The 18,140-nt window shown below is 44.0% G+C and overlaps 1 long non-coding RNA gene across 2 annotated transcripts in view; it reads right to left on the bottom strand.

Moving 5' to 3' along the window:
- Window positions 1-8,762: 8,762 nt before the first annotated feature.
- LOC144091941 (uncharacterized) overlaps window positions 8,763-18,140 on the bottom strand; it is a 52,119-nt gene continuing 42,741 nt past the window's right edge. For both annotated transcript variants that reach the window (XR_013305930.1, XR_013305931.1), the window contains exons 4-5: window positions 14,776-14,852; window positions 8,763-8,872 (exon numbers count right to left, since the gene is read on the bottom strand). This is a non-coding gene — a long non-coding RNA (uncharacterized LOC144091941). The remainder of the gene's footprint in view (window positions 8,873-14,775; window positions 14,853-18,140) is intronic.

The raw sequence follows: 18,140 nt of genomic DNA, 5'->3' as shown, positions 1-18,140 counted from the left end.
CAGTAAGTCAGTCTGCTAGCTCACTAACCAACAAACCATTGAAACCATCCTACAAATGGTCCCCTCACGTTTGGTCGACCGGACGTTTGGTAGAACCGGTTTGTTACTGTTGAAACCAGCTCTCAAAATTATAATCATGAGAGAGAGAGTGAGTTTAATATCTAAGTATCTAATATCAAAATATCAACAGTAAACTGTTTGTCGTAATGTCCGATCCACTATGAACATTCACAAGGTCAAACACAAGTTAAGCACGCCACGACAGATGAGTGAGATTTTGAAGCTTCTGCAGAAGGATTAGGGTCCGATGAATCTACTTCTACAGCAACTATTTTACTTCGGGCAAGATTTCGTGACATACAAATTCCCTATGACAAAGATGCAGCAGCAGGACAGTGACACCAATGATGGTGGTGACACTGATAATGTTAAAGGCTACATATAAACAAAGGACATACCTTATTACAAAGATGCATGGTTTTGCAAGCGATGGTTGTGATATGGATGGAAGGTCTCTATGAAATGGCCATGACACGGATTGAAGGTGATGTCATAGATTCAAACATTCTTTGATTACTTTTAAGATTATTTCACACATAATTTGACAGCGAGCGAACCCGGCGACCAAACGTCCGTTCTACCAAACGTCCGGTCGACCAAACGTCTTTCGACGAAACGTCCGGTCAAGCCCATCCCCTATTCAGCCCCCCCCCCACCCGTCCCTGTACTCATTCAAACACCCCCCCCTTCATTACACTTTTCCTCACGCATGATAAACAGGCAAGGTTACAAAGTATTTCCACCAATAAGTTGAGCGCCATCGATCCCGCCGCCACCACCGTCGTACCCCCCGGGGGTGAGGCCACCTCGGAAGAATGCACAATCCCGCCCGCCGGCCCGCCCTCACCGGAGACACGGATGGCGCACTCGGGTAAGGGGGGGAAATCAATGAAAAGTGCCGTGGAGCTATCCATCTCGCCCAATCGGAAGGAGGCGGCATTAACGTGAATTAGCCCACGATGTCCTCTAAACCCAAACGGTTCACCCGTGGGACGCCGAGGCGCCGAGAGGCGTTACCTAAGAAGACGGACGTCGCCTTCTCACGCGGGAGCGGATGACTGACGTTTAAAATTCCATACAAATGCATTTGAGTGAAGGGCAATTCATCTTTTGGGGGAATTTCCATATTCCCGAGTAGGTTACGACTCGGCATTTTTGTAACATCGGGCAAGAAGAAGGACAAGCGGCGTGATCTTCAAAATAAACGCAGCTTCGGCCCTTCCCGATGGTGTCGCCTGGCCCAACGTGAAAAATAAAGGCGGGCGCGGACCGATCGATAACGCTGCCGTTAACAAACGACGGCGTCCTCTGACGTTGTTTGTAAGGCGCGAGCGAAAAAGCCCGAGGCCGAGTTAAATGTCAGTCTAAGAGTGGAATATCACCAGCGGGACCGTCTTTGACAGAAAAAGATTCATTGCAAAATAGCTAGCGCGTTACCGTGAGGGCAGACCAACAACAAAAAAACATTCGTCTTTATAGCAGTAAGAGGAAAATGTTCCCATATTAACAATTATTCAAATAATAACGTAAAATCAGAGTCAAGGGGGGCCAGATTTGGACCGCTAAATTGGTCTGTGAGGCCCTCAAACGTAAACAGGCGTGGACTTGTTTTTTTTTTTGGTAGAATAACATTTCAATGCATGCTAGGCTAATTGTACGCTAAGCTGTTCCTACCTGTGAGTGGATCTGTTGTCTCCTCGGGCCCTGCGATTGGCTGCCACGAGTTCAGGGCGTCCCCGACTGACTTTCCACGGTTGTCAGGGATAGTCTCCAGCACCCCCGTGAACCCTGCGAGGATAAGAAGAACGGAAAATGAATGAATGAATACAAAAATTCAGCTGTTTCGCACATTGACTGGAAATAATGGAGAGGCGGGGAACTAGCCCCATCTAGTGTTTGAGCTGAAAATTGCAACATAATGTAGGCTGGATTTAAGATTCTCTCGTGGGCCATATTTTCATAAATTGGCATTCTACCGTCTGAATTTAATTCTTTTCGAGCGGCCATTTTAAAAGCCGTCAACCTACTCCCGAATCTCCACATTTTCTGTTTTCGGACAACAAAAACTTTTGACAATTATCGGACAAAAGTCATCAATTCCCATCAGCGGCGCGGCACCCCCGCTGGCTTTTACGTTTTGGAGCTAGCGAGGATTCGCAGAACGCCAATGGACGGGGAATTTGGCGCTGGAAAACAAACAAAAAGCACCTCAAAGAGCAGCGCGTTGACGCAACGCGGCTCGTTTCGTCGGCGCCGCCGCGGTCTCCGTGTGGCTCTTATCTAACCCCGCCCCCCCCGGACCGTTAATTCCGCCCGGATCGGGTTCCGTCTCCCGTGGCTCGTTTGCGCTTGCCTTTTGTTGGCCTGCCAACTGCGTCGCCGGGTTCTGTTTTGGCGCTTGTCGGCCGGCGGGCTCGGAATTGTTGTTAAAAAAAAGCTGCATTTGTGCGTTTTTGCGTTTTTTGCGTATTTGGCCCAGGTGAAGGCGCTCTCAAGTCCACATGTTATTCCTTCAGGTGGCAATTACGCCGCCGTTGTGCGAAACGTTTGGCCAAATCCTTTCAAAAGAACCCCGCCCGCGGCGGCTTCGTTCCGGGGCGAAGGGGCCGTGAAAAAAATCCTAGCAACGACTCCGCCGAGGCCGGGCGCAATTTGAAAGGCGTTATTATTTTCTTAAGTCGTGTTTTTTCCTTCTTTTCTTTCTCTCTTTTGGAGGTCAAACGCAAAACCTCGGAATAAGTAGCACGCCGGCTTCCAACTTTCCTATTAAGAGCCGACGGGAACCTTTGTGTTTCTTTTTAACCCGGTGAAGGGGAAGCAGACAAAAGCCATCTCAACCTCGGCCAATGGATCGCCGATTCGCCGGCGACCCTAAGACGCCCCGCCGTTAAAAAATGGAGCGCCAGGAAAGAGCTTTTAAAATCGGGAGCCGCTTATAATTGATCGTATTTTACCCCACATGAAGTGAAAAAGTATGAAATTGTATTTTGGCTAAGGTCAAAATTTGAGATGTTACCGTCGCCTATTTTCGCGATCCGATTTTGGAAATGTATTAAAGAGGAAACACGAATTTTTAAAAATTTGAACAAACCCGTTTGAACAGTATCGTCATAATAAAGTTATTAGTGAGAAAAATATATTTTTTTGTACTATAAGTGACACTTTTTTGGATGCTTGCATTTTCCTCTGACCAATAAAGCCTGCTACGTTATTTTTTTAAGGCTATAGTTATGTGAAAAATTGTTACGTAAACAATGGACTTATTTCGCCGTCAACGGCAGCTGACAAAATCTTTTTTAACCATTTCAAAATCTCCGAAACTGACGTTCAGGCCCGATATTTGCGATGAAGATATTCCAAAAGATGACTATAAATGACCTATCGGAAAAGTTGTCAATTCGATAATGGACTGTTATTGGCTTAAAAGAGTTTGAAATATCCGAACTGCAGAGTTGAGAACTCTAGTATTTGTAGTAAAAATGGCCAAAGGTCATTTACTCTCTCATTTTTACAAGGCAGCGCTCTAATGGGAAGAGTGCTTTTGAAATGAATGCAATAGCTCACAAATGAGAAGCTGGGCTGGCCGCCCGCCCGACACGTACTTAGCTTTTTGCCCGACGCACGCCGGGACGCCGTCCAAGCCGAGCCGAGCCGCCGGCGAGCGCCAATCCCAGACGACAAACGAGGTCGCGCGCGTCCGCAACGTCTGGAGTCGGCGCGGCGGTTCCGAGACATTAATTAACGAGCCCGGCCGGCGTCGGTACGAGCGAGGGAGGGACCGAAGAGGCGCGTTACGGTCTGGTCACGTCGCCGTCGGATCGTCATGACGACCGCCGCCGCGGAAATCAAACGCCCGCGCTAAAAATGTATTTGTAGACGTCAGGTCATTTCGATGTGTTTTATTTCAATTAGTCGGTGGGTAAACACGCCAAAAGTAGCGACAGGTGTTGAGCTTTTTTGCCGAGAGGGCGTAACCATGACAACAACGTTACACGCGTGTCAAGTAGCGAGAGTCGGAGTTGTCGCTTTGGGCGTGATTGGCCGCCGACCAGCGGAGGACTATCGTCGGAGTGGACATCATTATTTTGCCCGCCGCCGCCGCCGCGCTGGCGCAATTGACCCGGAGGGCGCCGCCGCGGCCGGGACTCGACGACACGCTATTAAAAAAAACGTCAAAGGAAATCAGACTTTGGAATGATCAAATGCAAGGAAAGTAGCTAGATATGTATTTATGTGTTTTTGTCCTAAAATTGGACTCGAGAGTGCTTTGATCACGTAACAAATGGCGTGTTGCCAATAAAAGTGGTTAGCAACGGTACAACAAGGCTATAGCTAAAAGTGCACCAGTAAAAAATATATCAGTTTCAATGATTTTTACATTAACACAGATTGGTTTTGTTTAATTTCATATTTCGACTCATCACATGATAAAGTCAACGAGTCTCGGCTACCGTTTTCCATTGAGTCATATTATTATTATTATTATTATTATATTCTAGTCCAACAAATGAATGATTGAATGTTCTTTTTGTGTCAATTCATTGTTCATCTTATTTATTATTTGTTTTAAAAATCGAGGATTAGACGTCTATGGCGGTCGACGGCGGCGAAAGAGTTCATCGAGGCGCATTGGAAAAATCCTGAGGAAGAACGGCTGGCCGTGGCGTCGGCGAGCGTGTTGATCGATGGCGGCGACGCTCATCGGGGGCGCCGCGCTACATGCTCCTAATTGCAATTGATCCTACTCCCCGTATCATCAATCCTGTCGTCGATTAGACCAAAAGTTAAAAAAAAAAAATCTAAATTTAGTCCGCTTTTTTAAACTGAAAGTGAATTCATGTATGTCAAAGAAAAAATACACATTTTCACAATTTGACACCATCTAGTGTTTAAACGGAAAAATGCAACTGAATTTAAGCTTCTTGTGCGGGTCGTATTACACGGTGGGCGGCGATTGGCCAGTACGCTAGCTTTAGCAACGTAGCGCTAGCTTTGAGAACGTGACAGCTGACGGCTCAATCCTTTATTTAACAAAGCGATTCTTCCGGCCGCCGTTTGTCGACGAGCCGATGGCCGCGGTTACGTAGCAAGACGCTATTTTTAGCGCGCCTTGGCATGCGGCGGGCGCGGTGGGGACCTGCCAAAGTCCCGCATAATGTCATTCATCATAGCGTCGTGGCGTAATTGCGCTCTTTATTGTAACAAACAGCTGAGCGTAATTGCCATGCTAATGGGAGGGCAGCATTTCGTGCATCAATAAGCACCTTTTTGAAAAGCTCATTGAATCGCTGTCCACTTGGCCTGGAATTCCAGGTCACTTCCTCTTCATTATTTGCTCAAAAATAATGGAGATTGTTTCGGGTTTGTCTGTCGGACCATCAATAATCGTTATTTTCTACCTTTTTCATGCACATTTTTTTTAAATATATTCATATAGGACAAGAGTGTCAGACCTTGGTTGGCGGGCCGCTTTAACGTCAAGTTGATTTCACGTGGGTCCGACCATTTTAGATATAATATTTAGAATTATTTTTTAATAAATGGATTAAAAGAACTGGATTAAAAGCCCTGAATATTCCGTTTTTTTATAGATCTAAAACAATGTTTATTTTAGCTTTTTTTAAATATATTTTTAGATTTTCCAAAATGATTTTTGAACTAAAAACACTGAAAAATAGATTAAAAAATGACAATTATTGATTTAAAAGGGGGAAAATCGGGAAATGTAATATACATCTATACTCTTCATTTGAATTTGATCCTAAAACTGAAAGTCGGCACTCATCATTGACTTTCCCGGGCCACACAAAATGATGCGGCGGGCCAGATTTGGCCCCCGGGCCGCCACTTTGACACATGTGATATAGGAGATGGGTACAAACGCGCGGTCCGCCGGATAATATTTAGCAACGGGCAATTAAAAAAGGAATACAAGTATATAAATCATATTAAATGATGACTTTAAAGAAGAAATTAAAAAAAGAACACCGAAAAAGTTGTTTTAAATTGAGGGAAAAAAGAAGAGAAATTGAAATAAAGAGTGGCCTGTGTGAATCTTGCTTTGTTTTGTAGTGACTTTGCATAATAGCTTAACATTTGACACCAATAGACGTCCAATCTGGGGGGCCGGAAGCGATCATTCGGAATGTCAATACGTGTTCACAATATCAATTTCCCGATTTTGCTAACTCCTGGAGCGTGGGTTAAAAGTGAAATATACAGGCGTAGTTAATTAACGAGCGCTTTTTCCACTCCAGGGACAAACTTTCTTCATTTATCTGCACCTGCTTTTACGCAGCTAACAAGATTACCCGCGTTCGGCTTTGTGCCTCGGAGAAATGATCAGTACGGCTAGCAAAAAAAAAAGAAAAAGAAACAATTAAGCTAAATGCAAATAAAGTGCAAGTCATTGGCCCCATCGGTCAGTGTCCCCGCTTGGTGGGAAATTCGAAAACGACAGTTAAATGAAGCTTTAAAAAAAATTTAAAAAAAGACAAATGAAGAGGGCTGAAAATGTTTAAGGCGTACAGAGGGACACGTTAAATATAATGAGCTCGGCGCTTGCTAAAGTGCGTCGATAGTATTCAGTGATATTTGCTGTTGTTGATGTTGACGGGCAAATTAGGAGTTGGCAATTATCAACAAGCGCTTTCATGCTATTTTAGGGAAATAAAATGGGTGTTTTTTGGGAGGGCGATTTCGCATCATGGATTGGAATTTTTGGAAGAGAGCCTCAACTTTTAATACCATTTTGTGCGACTTTGGGGTCAACTGATGAATTACCAAGTTGCGTTTTTTATAAAATAAGTGCTGGAATTTAAAAAAATTGAAGACAAAAGAACAAAATGAAAGTCGGAATTTAAAGATTGTTAGGTTGACGTTGGAAAAGTGACGCCAAAGTTAGCACAATTTCTGCTTTTTACGAAAAACGGATGGTAAATATTAAAAATAGTAAAGATGAATCGCATGTTATTAATCATATCCTTCCGAAATGACTCATCATTCATTGATTCAAAGCAAAGATTAATTCTGGGCCACAAAAAGATTTCATATGAATTGAATGACTTGTTTTTTCTACTGAAATTTGGGAAGAAGCTGAAATGTCACAACTCCGTTTTTTTGGCCAATAGCGACACAGGATTTATTTTGGTGTATTTGTCGACGGGTTTTGGATGGCGGTTCGAAGCTCAGATGAACTTGTCAGTAAAATAAGCTGGCGGCACCCGTGACGACGTCTCCTCCCGCATTAGCTCCGCCTCATTCATTATCGATTAAAGGGTGTTTTGTTCCCCCCTGTTGAATCCATCTGTTATCACCTTGAGGTCGGCTCCGTCGCCCCCGTAAGACCGGAGGCGATTCCAACGAAAAGCCTTCTCAATCCATCGATCGGCTCGACGTGACGCGACGACAAACGCCGACTATAAAGCCAATTTGCCTACAAAATTTCCCCCACTTATTACAAGAATGTCAAAATAGTAACATGACGCATTTTTGGTGGTAAGAAATGCCTGAAATTTCCCCCGAGGAAAGTTCCATTGGTCCGTTTGGCTACGGTACAAATAAAATAAAGCATTTTGACAGCGCGTCGCCGGCGCTAATGGGACTCGGAGAATAAATAATCAAACGTAAAAGAGTGTAAGACGCCGGCGGCGGGCATCGGCGGGAACAAGCCATTACTCACCCGGAGCGCCGCTAATGACACGCCGTGCAATTAACAGATAGCAAAATTAATTAAGCGGGATTGGAGGCGACACCTCGACTTTAACGGCGACTTTTGCGACGAGTCCGGAGTGGATTCCGCTTTGTTTTGACATTCAATTAGGCCGCCGTCACTTTTCATCGCTAACCTTTTGCGTGAGCTAATTCCGCACTGGTGGCGTGCGTGCCCGGAGTGTTGCCGTTAGCGGCTCGGCTAATAGCTTGGACGTGTACGCGTCCCAGTGGGAGGGGCCAATGAACCGACCAATGGATTGGACGGCTATTGCCGTCTAATGTTGATCACGTTTCAAAAGTTTCCGATTTTGCTTCAATTGACGTGGCAATTACGAGTTACATATTTTTGCACATCTTTAGCTAATTTGACCAGAGTTTTGATGCGAGTTACTATTTTGTATACCGTATTTTCACGACTATAAGGCGCACATAAAAGTCTTACATTTTCTCCAAAATAGACAGGGCGTAGAAGAAAGCCCGAGTCATTTTAGGAAAGTAGAAAGTGTCCCTGCTCTGAGAATGCAACCGTCTTTCTGCCTTTAAATCGGTTTAAATCTATCTCCAAATAGGCGATAACTCGACTTTCCACACGGAACGAGTACTTTGCGCCGTGCGCCTTTATTGCGGCGGGTTGCCCAGCTGCTAACAATTGCGAGGGAATATTGACGGAGCGGAAAAGCCAGATGAGAAGGCGGAAGTTTTTATTTGGGAATATTAGGCCGCCGCTGTGCAGCTGTCAGAGGATAAAATGAAGGAAAATTCAAAGTCGAAATTGCGCTAAATTAGGAGACGTTCTGCCGGCAGCTGAGGTCCGTGCTAAGCGCTAAAGCTAATGTTCGGGCGACGGCGGCTGGTCGTTTGGCTTGTGAATACGAAGCGGGTCGGCGAAAGTGACGGATTCTGTTCAAGTGCCCGAGGTTTCCATCAAAGCGGGTTGTCTCGCTCTTAATTGATCAAGTTTTTCAGGTGGCAATATGCCCGGAAACTCACCACGTTTGGCAGGCGTGCACGTGAAGCAGGAAGTCGGCCATGAAATTGAACGGGAAGATGCCCATTTTGGTTGGAAGCAGCCACTTGAGGTCGTTTGGGTGCTCGAACCCTGGACAGATGGACATTGTAGGGGTCAAGGGTCAGGTCAGACAGCTAAATATATTGCCAAAATTCAATATGTTATTGCCAAATGGCATTCCTTGTTTATTTGTGTAAAAAAAAAGGACTTCTGGTTTAGCGAGGACATCAATATTCTAGTATCAATACTTCCGTACTCGCCAAATCCTCGGGAGCCGCTATTGAGTCTGATTGGCCAGGACGTTTCGCGCCTTGAGGGAAAGCGAGAAAAGAACACGGGAGAAATAAATAAGCGTTAGCGACCCGCGCGCTAAATTTATTCCGAAGTTAACGCGTTCTGGCGGCGGGAAAGTTCCTCCGGAGGAAGTCCGACCCGCGGCGCGGCGCCGCCACACCTCGGCGGATGCGAACCGGGCCGCCATGTCGGTGCAAAAATAGCTAGCGCAAATAGTTAGCGATCAATTCGAGTCCCGAGGCCCTTGCGATCGCGGCTTCCCGGCCCGGAACATTTCGGGACTTTTGCATCAAAAAGACACCTGAGAAGAATAAATAGCCCGGGGTCGTTCTGCTCCGGGCAGATGCTAATCGCGCGCGGCGTGCCGAGCGAGCGAGCGAGTGCACTCAATGCCGCTGGAAAAATGTCTGAGGGAATAATGGATAAGGCCACCTTGAAGGCGAGGCTTCGCCGACGTCTATTTGATGGTATTTGCCGGTAAAAACGGTCGGCTAAAGACAAATGGGATCCAGACGTAAGTGGTGGATCCGAGGGTGAAAATCTAAGGGTGAAAGTTTCAGACATGACTGATGGATCACCAATCATCCCAGAACCCGTTTGGCTACTTCATCGAGCCACGAATGGATACTTTGTCGTAGCGATCCTGTTTTTCGGAGTTGCCCCTCTCGTTGTTAGGCCACGCCCCCAGGAGGATCACGATCAAAGACGCAGGAATGTCCTATCAAAAGCCTTTTCGTGACATGCGTGTATGTATATATATATATATATATATATATATATATATATATATATATATATATATATATATATATATATATATATATATATATATATATATATATATATATATATATATATACATACATACATACATACATACATACATACATATATATATATATATATATACACATACATATATACCATAATATTATAGCATGAGCTTTTTATTTTATTTTATTTTTTTATACAGTTGTTACGTGTAATTCCACATCCAACCACCAGGGGCAGGATTTTGGGAGAAGGGAAAATGTTTCGCATTTTAGCTCAACCGAGTTTTTGTAGCATTTTCAATCGTTTAATTCTGCTTTTAATCTAAAATAATCCAATTTTTGGGGGGGTTAATTTTTATGATTGACATTTCTGGGAATGAAGGAAATGATGAAATAAGGATTTAAAGTTGAATGTTTAAAAGCTGTTTTACTCCAAAAGCTAGGCTCTCTCAATAATTTGGGTTCGGGGGATACCATATTGTTTTACTGTCATTTTTCGCATTGTGTTGACCTTTTAAAATGAAGAAGAACAAAATCTGCACTCTCAAGAAAGTCTACATTTTCCGTAAATAATCCAAATTAAAGGTGCGGATCGCACTCAAGCAAAAGCGTTAGAAAGAATTAGGCGCGAATCTCCTGGGTGACCACAAATTAGCACTCGGCGCATGCTTCCCCGCGCCCACCGCGCCGAACGCGCCGAACGCAGCGTGTCCAAACAAGCGTGTTTGACTACGGCGCCATCTTTGCCGTGTTCCCATTTATCAAAGCTGACAGCTACACATGTCGGATAAGGCGACGCATCGGCGTGATGTATCTGCGCTGCATTATTTATGGCGGACGGCTCGTACGGAAGCGGCGGGGGGGGCCACGGGAGGGCCCCGGGGGTCACGCGTCTCCCGATGCATCACGCCGCAGCCCGCCGGGGCCCCTCGCGCCGCCGCTATTAACTCTTATGTAACATTTATGTTTTCACGGCAGGGAAAGTTATTTTGCGACAAGCCGCCGTCGGAACTTCCGTTTTTTTCCCGTTCGATTAAAGTCGTACCTTCACCTGGGGGGGGCGGGGCTTTACTGAAGTTGACAAATTGGACTTTGCGGAGGCTCCTGTTGTTTTGTTAAATAAATGATTTCACGGTTAGCCAGAATACTGCAGTAAGCTAGCAAGTGTCTTTAATGCGTTTTAGTTTTTTCCCCCCAGAAATTCAATCATTGGATCGGAAAATACGTCTTATGTAGGAATCGGTGTCGATGCAAGCCTCCATTTTGAGACAGGTTTTGTTCAACGGTTAGCATGCGGGCTAGCTGCCATAGTTCACAACAACATGGGAACCAAAATGAGTTAATTTTTGAATTTTTTTTCATTTAGTTAGTGTGAGTGGAACGTTAAAAGTCTGAATTCCAATGTTAGAGCGCCACCTGTTGGTCTGGAACGGAGAGTCGTACCACGACTTGTTATTTCCCACGTCTCCGTTCGAACGTTGTGTTCGATAAATGGATAAATGACCTCTTGACAGCTTTTTATGATGAAGTTGCCCTTTAAGATGAACGACATAATTGGCCTTTTACGCTAGTGATTAGCATTCATGCACTGCAGCAAGTCAAATTAACCACATGGCGAGTCGTTTTTTTTTTTATCTTCCGTAACACGTCTGAAAGTAAAAACAATATGAAATGATTCTTCCGTTCTTAGTGCGAATATAACAAGAAAACCAAGATGTTGTTGATGTTAACAGCCCTTTTTAGCAGTTTGCCATTTAGCGTTAAATAGCGTCCTAGCACCTTCAATATGTGCAAAAACGGAAGTGCGCTTTTAGTTGCCCTAAAGTTGAACTCGAATCAACGTGGATCAATGCATTTTGACCATTTTAAAAAGACGAATTTACATATACATTCATTTGAAATTCATTTCAAATGAACTATTTCCGGGATATGACATCCATTATAAATGTTCCGCTTAAAAGATTGATTAAAAAGCCTTTAAAACATTGAACATTGGATTGGTTCATCTTTTTGAATCTATTCAAAACAACCTTAAACGGGGTTAAGTAAAGAGATTCAAGTCGCGAGTGAAAGAGGTGCGACGGCCGGCAAATGGCCGACTTCCGCGCCTCGGTCACGTCTTCCATCATTTTGCCGTCACTCCGGAGATCGGCCCCCATTAGCGTCCGGGACGACTTGTCCTCGCCGCTATTCCACGGTCTCCGCCCGTGTCTCAAAGGTAATCCGCTGCCATGAGCCGATTTGACTTGAATAAATCCTCCCCCCCCGCGGATGCCCCCTTCCTTCCTTCCTTATTGTTCCGCCATTACTGCGGGGAATGATTACGACTTATTACTCCACCATGTTGATTTCGGCTTCAGCGTCATTAAAAATACGTCCAAAAAAGGTGGTGCGATCAAACGGTGACAATCTTTCTCCAGGGATTTTTAAATAAAGGGTTATTCTGAAATATACAGAGCGCATTATCCGCACTATAAGCTGCACAACAAGTGTTTTTTGTTGGCTATAGTTATCCAAAAACTCTTAATATGTTACATGAAGACCTAGTGCGACTTATGGGCTAAAAAAAATACGGTACTTAGGTTCCCACTACCGAATAAAGACAATTTATTCATGCTATGTCCAATCCGCTTCTCCTCACAAGAGCCACCGACTAAAATTTGTTTCAACGTGACGTCAGGTTTCGACCTCTCGGCTAAAGTCGAGGCGATGTCCGTAATTATTGATTAATTTACAAGTCCGTAACTATCACTTATTTCGGTCTTTTGCCGAGTAAACGTAGCTTATGGAGAAGCACCACCAATTTCGTCATACGCAGTTTCTGGGTGTGATGACAAGTAGGCTTTTTTTTGTTGATAATGACGACAGGGCCTATGTCCGATTATTATTATTATTATTATTATTATTATTATTATGTCTAAGTGACTAGCTCCATCTAGTGTTATAACTGAGAAGTGCAATGCAGTAGGCTGAAAGAAAGATTATTGCGTGGGCCCTTTTTTTTAGGCCATCCGCGCATCATTGCTCATTCGTCGTAGCGCAAAAGGTCACGCTGGTACATTCCGTGACCCCGACGGCGTAATGAGGGGCGGAACCAGACTTCAAAGTGGGAGTCGGCACCCCCGCTGATGGAGAAGCGAGCGAGGCCAGACTTTGCCAGGTAAGCCGGCCACCTAGCGCAAACTTTAGCCTTTAACGAGTCCAGCGAGCGGCCGTCACTAAGCCCCCCCCCTCCTCGCCGTAATGATGGCGAGGCCACAGCGCCGAGTCGTAATAATGAACTCCCCTCCCCTCCTCCGAGTCGGACCCTCCAACCCCTCCCCCCCACCTTAGGCCGGTTATAATTATTGGGAGTTGAAGACGGCAATCCCTTTTTCAATTTGGAGTCATAATTGCCATCTCGGGGCACTTTTCAGCACAAGGGCGCCGGGGAACGACGGGTGGTGGCACGGGGAAGGAAGTACGGCGGTCCTCGGGGGCCACCTCTTTAGCCGTGACGGACTCCGCCAGAGCTGGATGGAGAGCGCTTCCATTCTTCAAGTCGGACCCTCGCCGCGGGGGGGTTGGGCTACTTTATTCCGACGGACAGATTGGATTTACATAGTCTTTTGCTTTGGAAAATAAAGCAACAAAAAGGCAGCTTTAGTCCCATTTCGCTGTTGGCCGGACTCGCATGGCCGTTTAGTTTTATCACTCTTGCGGATTTAGTTGTTGTTTTCCCCCCGAGAAATTCCATCGTTTTATCGGGAAATGGCGCCATTGCCCTCAAATGAACAGCCTGGAAGCGGGAACACTGGCGTCGGTTCCAGTGCCGTCAACGGGCGATTGGATTGGACGTGGAGGCCGACGATGGCGGCCAATAAGTTAGCGGGCGCCTTTCTTAGAGAAAAACGTTGGTTTGTTTTCACGCTGACGTTTTAAACGTGGCCTTTTGGGAATGTAGCCGCCATATTGTCACAACTCCGACCCAAAAAGTACAACTCCAACTCGATTTGACATCGCAGAAATTGATTTTGTTGCTTTTTTTCCCATTGCCGCAATATTAAAGACAATATCAGCATTTCGTCCCTCTTTGATTGCCGCGCCGCCGCGGATAATATTATCGTCACGCCGCCGCTCGTTGTTTATTTTCCGACGCCGGCAATCCGTCGCGACGAGAGGCGACCCCGAGGTGATCATTTGCATTTGTTTTTTATCGCCGTCATTAGGGCGCCGCCGCCGCCGCCGGGAACTCGGTGCGGGTCGGCGTGACGGACGGAGCTGGCGGTTTATCTGCCGGGGCGACGCTTTGCTGTTCCCGTAAAAGAAAAAGGGGGGCGGGATTGGAAACAAGCTCGGCCGGCCGGATACCCCGCGGCGGCCACGCTGACACGCACGGTCGGGGCCATCTGTGATTAGAAATGGCTTTAAGACGAAGGATTGCAAAGCGTAAGAGAAACATTGTTGCTTAAATGATCGTACAAAGCAAGATTGGCACTGTTTTTTTAAAAAAAGCACATTTTTGAAAGCTTTCCACTTGTTGCTAGGCAGAGTTCACGGGGCAAAAGCAGAACTGCCCCGACGTGGGAAAAAGAGAAAGGCTAATGGCGCTCAATCGTGTCTGAAATGCCGATTTGTAAAGATACGCCGTTAGGTCATGACAGAAGATCACTAGTCTGTATTAAATATAAAATCCGCTCTTGTAAATTGGAATGCAGAAGTCAATTCATTTCAACCGGTCGGTACGCCTCGCTCATATTTTAGTGGCATGAACAGCGTAAGATGTTCATTTTTCCGTTTTTATTAGACGTGGAATGTGGTAAAGAATACATTAGGTCTATTATTAATGAAGTTTTGTAGGTAGGTTCAGAAATGTAGATTTAACCAAGTTTACTAAGCGTATAAACAATAAAAACATGTAGAAATGCTCAAATTTAGAAAACGTACCAGAATTATACTTGTTGCTAGGCAGACTTCAATGGGCCCCATCAGAAAGGTCACCAAAGGGTCAAAAGTCGTCAAAACTGTAAAGATAAGACCATTGAAATGACGTTAATGAAGTTTTGGACGTCACTTGTTGCTAGGCAGAGTAGCCGGAAAAGAAAATATGAAGAAAAGCAAGTCAATCATGTTGTTAAGGTAACAACACTACAAAGATAACACAATTTAATGACTTCATCAAAGTTGATTGCCGTCTCGTATTGAACACAACATCTTCAAAAGCCATCACTTGCCTTGACAAAAAGCAAATGTAATGCTTTAAAAACGTCTGACCGCGACACGTGATTTTATCACGTACAGGTCTTATCAGCGTATTGCAAAAGGGAGGATAAAAAAAAAAAAACGACAATTGCTTTGCACTTCAATTTTAAAAAGCGTTTGGGTGAGTTTCTAGTAAAAAAAAAAAACTGTGAGTTATGAATTATTTCTATAAAGGTGTCAGCTCTGTGGATTTAGTGGACAAGGGAGGTCAAACTTAAACAAGAACACTGATGTACACTATAGCACACGGCACATACGCTACTATACAGTACGTATATGTAATAAAAAAAAAAATAATAAATAAAAAAAAGGAATCAAAATAACAAGAAGGCTGCTGAAATTGGACCTCCGGGCGGGTCAAATCCCCTTGCTTACCTCCTCGCCGGCCGCACGGAATGAGATTTAAAAAAAATAAAAAATAAAAACGCCGCCAACAGGTGGATTTAGCGCTGGCGGACACGTTAGCCAAAGCCGCAGAAGGTCACCAATGACTTTTGCTACATTGTCTCTGCCGTAAGATGGACTTAATCCTCCGGGCGCCCTTTGCGTTTGTCTCCGAATCGGATTTTTGAAATTATTTTTTTGGGCCGTCGCCGGACCAGACGGCGCGATAACTTCCGGCGGGAATTGACGCAAGGTCAACGCGGGTCTTAGTGTAAAGCTTTCAAATCTATTAAATAACATGAGGAGATAAGAAATGGGTGGTCCGAAATGAAAATGTGCTATGTTGTTGCCTGGGGGGCGTTTGTTGCTAGGCAGAGTTTAGAGAAATAATGTGTATTTTAGCTACATTTTAATTGGCTCCGGTTTTTGAGTGTTATTAAAAAAGGTTGCAGGCAGCGAATGGGTTAAAGGCAAGAAATCCCAAGGAGATTTTCAAGGCGGCTAAATGTCACTTTGTATTCATACTATCCATGTTTTATTAATACGACAAATGACTTCATTAATATTACAAAAGTTTGGGGAAGAGGAATATTTGTGGAAGGGTGGAGAAAAATGCTTCTCCTTGTTGTTGTTGAGTACTGTAATAAAGAAAATGATGATATTGATTCAAATAAATCAATAAAGCAAGTCATCAAACATTTTCTAATTATTCTTGCTGGTGAATATTATTTACAATTTTTTTAATGATACTTATTTTATTTTTTATTTAATATATTGATATATTATTATATATTTATATATAAAATAATATATAGAATATATTTAATATATTTAACTTGTATAATGACCATAAAAACATTCAATTCAGTACCATTGTAGTTGTTGATAATATGAGTAATAGTCATAAAAACAAATGCAGTATGACAAGATTTTTACTAGCAGTGCTTGACTAATTATGGGATACACGTCTAGCATAACCATTAATGTATTATTATTATTATTATTATTTAAGAAATGTTGGCCTCTCCTCCCTCCACACAACAATGGACAAATGATCTAGTATAACAGAGCCCCCTAGTGGACATTGCTCCCATGACATTGAGTTTGTGTTGTGTGATTTGTCATTTGGATTACTTTGTTTTGTTTTGTTTGCGGATGTTGTTGTGGTTGCACGCCACCGTCTCACACACACACACACACACAGACAGACACAAACACACACATAGACAGACACACGCACACACATTTTGCAAACAAAAGGTAGTCGACGGGGACTTAAGATTGTGATTTAATTAGCCGCGACTCGGAGGCCAACAGCAGCAGCAGCCAGTCAGCCTGCGAGCGTCTCTCACCCACTGCAAAACTCATTATGGATGAATTAATGAAGTGGGACGTGCACTTGGCGGAACGCGTGCGCACATGCATTATGTATGATTGGGATGGCTACGCCGTCCGTGGCTACGCCGTCCGTGGCTACGCCGTGGCCCCGCCCACGCCTTTCAAGGCCACCAGCAAAGAGGCGTTTTCACTTCAAAAGTTGAAAATGCGTCGTCGGCTCGCTCGCTGCTGTATCCAAACTTGTAAATATCGGAAAATAACGTTTTGTGATTATTTTCATGCTTTTCCTAACATTTTGTTGCTCAAAAAAATATATATATATCTATATTTTGAATCTATACATGGCAGCTTTTCATTGGGCTTTGACCTTTTTGGAGCACGCCGCCCACCCGCCTACACGCCTTAATTCCAGCCGCCTGTTTAAAAGCGGGGAAAATACGTGGCAGGTCGGCGTGCGTCCTTGAGGGGGGGGGGGAATAAAAAGATGCTTCATTGTCAGGCTTGACCTTCAGCAAGAGCGTCAAATAAATGCTTTGTAAGGATCTTTCTTTGGGAGGTTAAGAAAGATGGATTGAGGCATTAGCACGCTACATTTTACGAGCATTTCCCCCCAGCCCCTTATTTTGAAGGGTAATGTCATATGACCACTACCAAATGAACATGGTTGCACTTACTCGGGTGCGTTTATGGTTGTTGTTATTTTCCAAGTGTACACTAAGAAAAAAAAATTATTATGTGTATTAAGGTTACTATTTAGGAGTCAATTTAGGAGTATTTACATTTCTTCAAGGACTTGTTTCAAGATTTTCAAGTTTAGTCACTGACTTGACAGGAACATTTCCGTAGTTTGAATACTTTTTAGTAAACTATTTAGTATTTACTGCTATTTATAGGGAGTCTACGTGTACATTGAGAATATCTAGAACACTTTTAGTATGTTAGTCGATTGAGAGTTTCATTCACAAGTCATTCTGATGACTTTTAGGAATTCATTTGGGGAATTTAAGATTGTTTGAGTCACTTTTAGGGCTATTTGAGGATATTTGAATTACTTTTAGGGAGTATTTCCGTAGATTTCAGAGTAGTTGAGTACACCCAGGAGTATTAAGGTGGATTTTAGGGAGATTTAAGTGTGTTTAGGTGACTTTAAGGGCTATTTGAGTACATCTAAGGGTATTTGAAATACTATAAGGGACATTTAAACTACTTTTACGGTGTATATCAGTAGATTTTAGAGTATTTGAGTACTTCCAGGAGTATTGAGACAGATTTTGGGGAGATTGAAGTGTGTTGAGGTCACTTTTAGGGCTATTTGAGTACATCTAAGG

This window comes from Stigmatopora argus, chromosome 17 (assembly GCF_051989625.1).
Source record: "Stigmatopora argus isolate UIUO_Sarg chromosome 17, RoL_Sarg_1.0, whole genome shotgun sequence".
NCBI classification, from domain to species: Eukaryota; Metazoa; Chordata; class Actinopteri; order Syngnathiformes; family Syngnathidae; genus Stigmatopora; species Stigmatopora argus.
The sequence above is the reverse complement of the archived record's forward strand: the minus strand, read 5'-3'. Positions and strand labels throughout refer to the sequence as shown.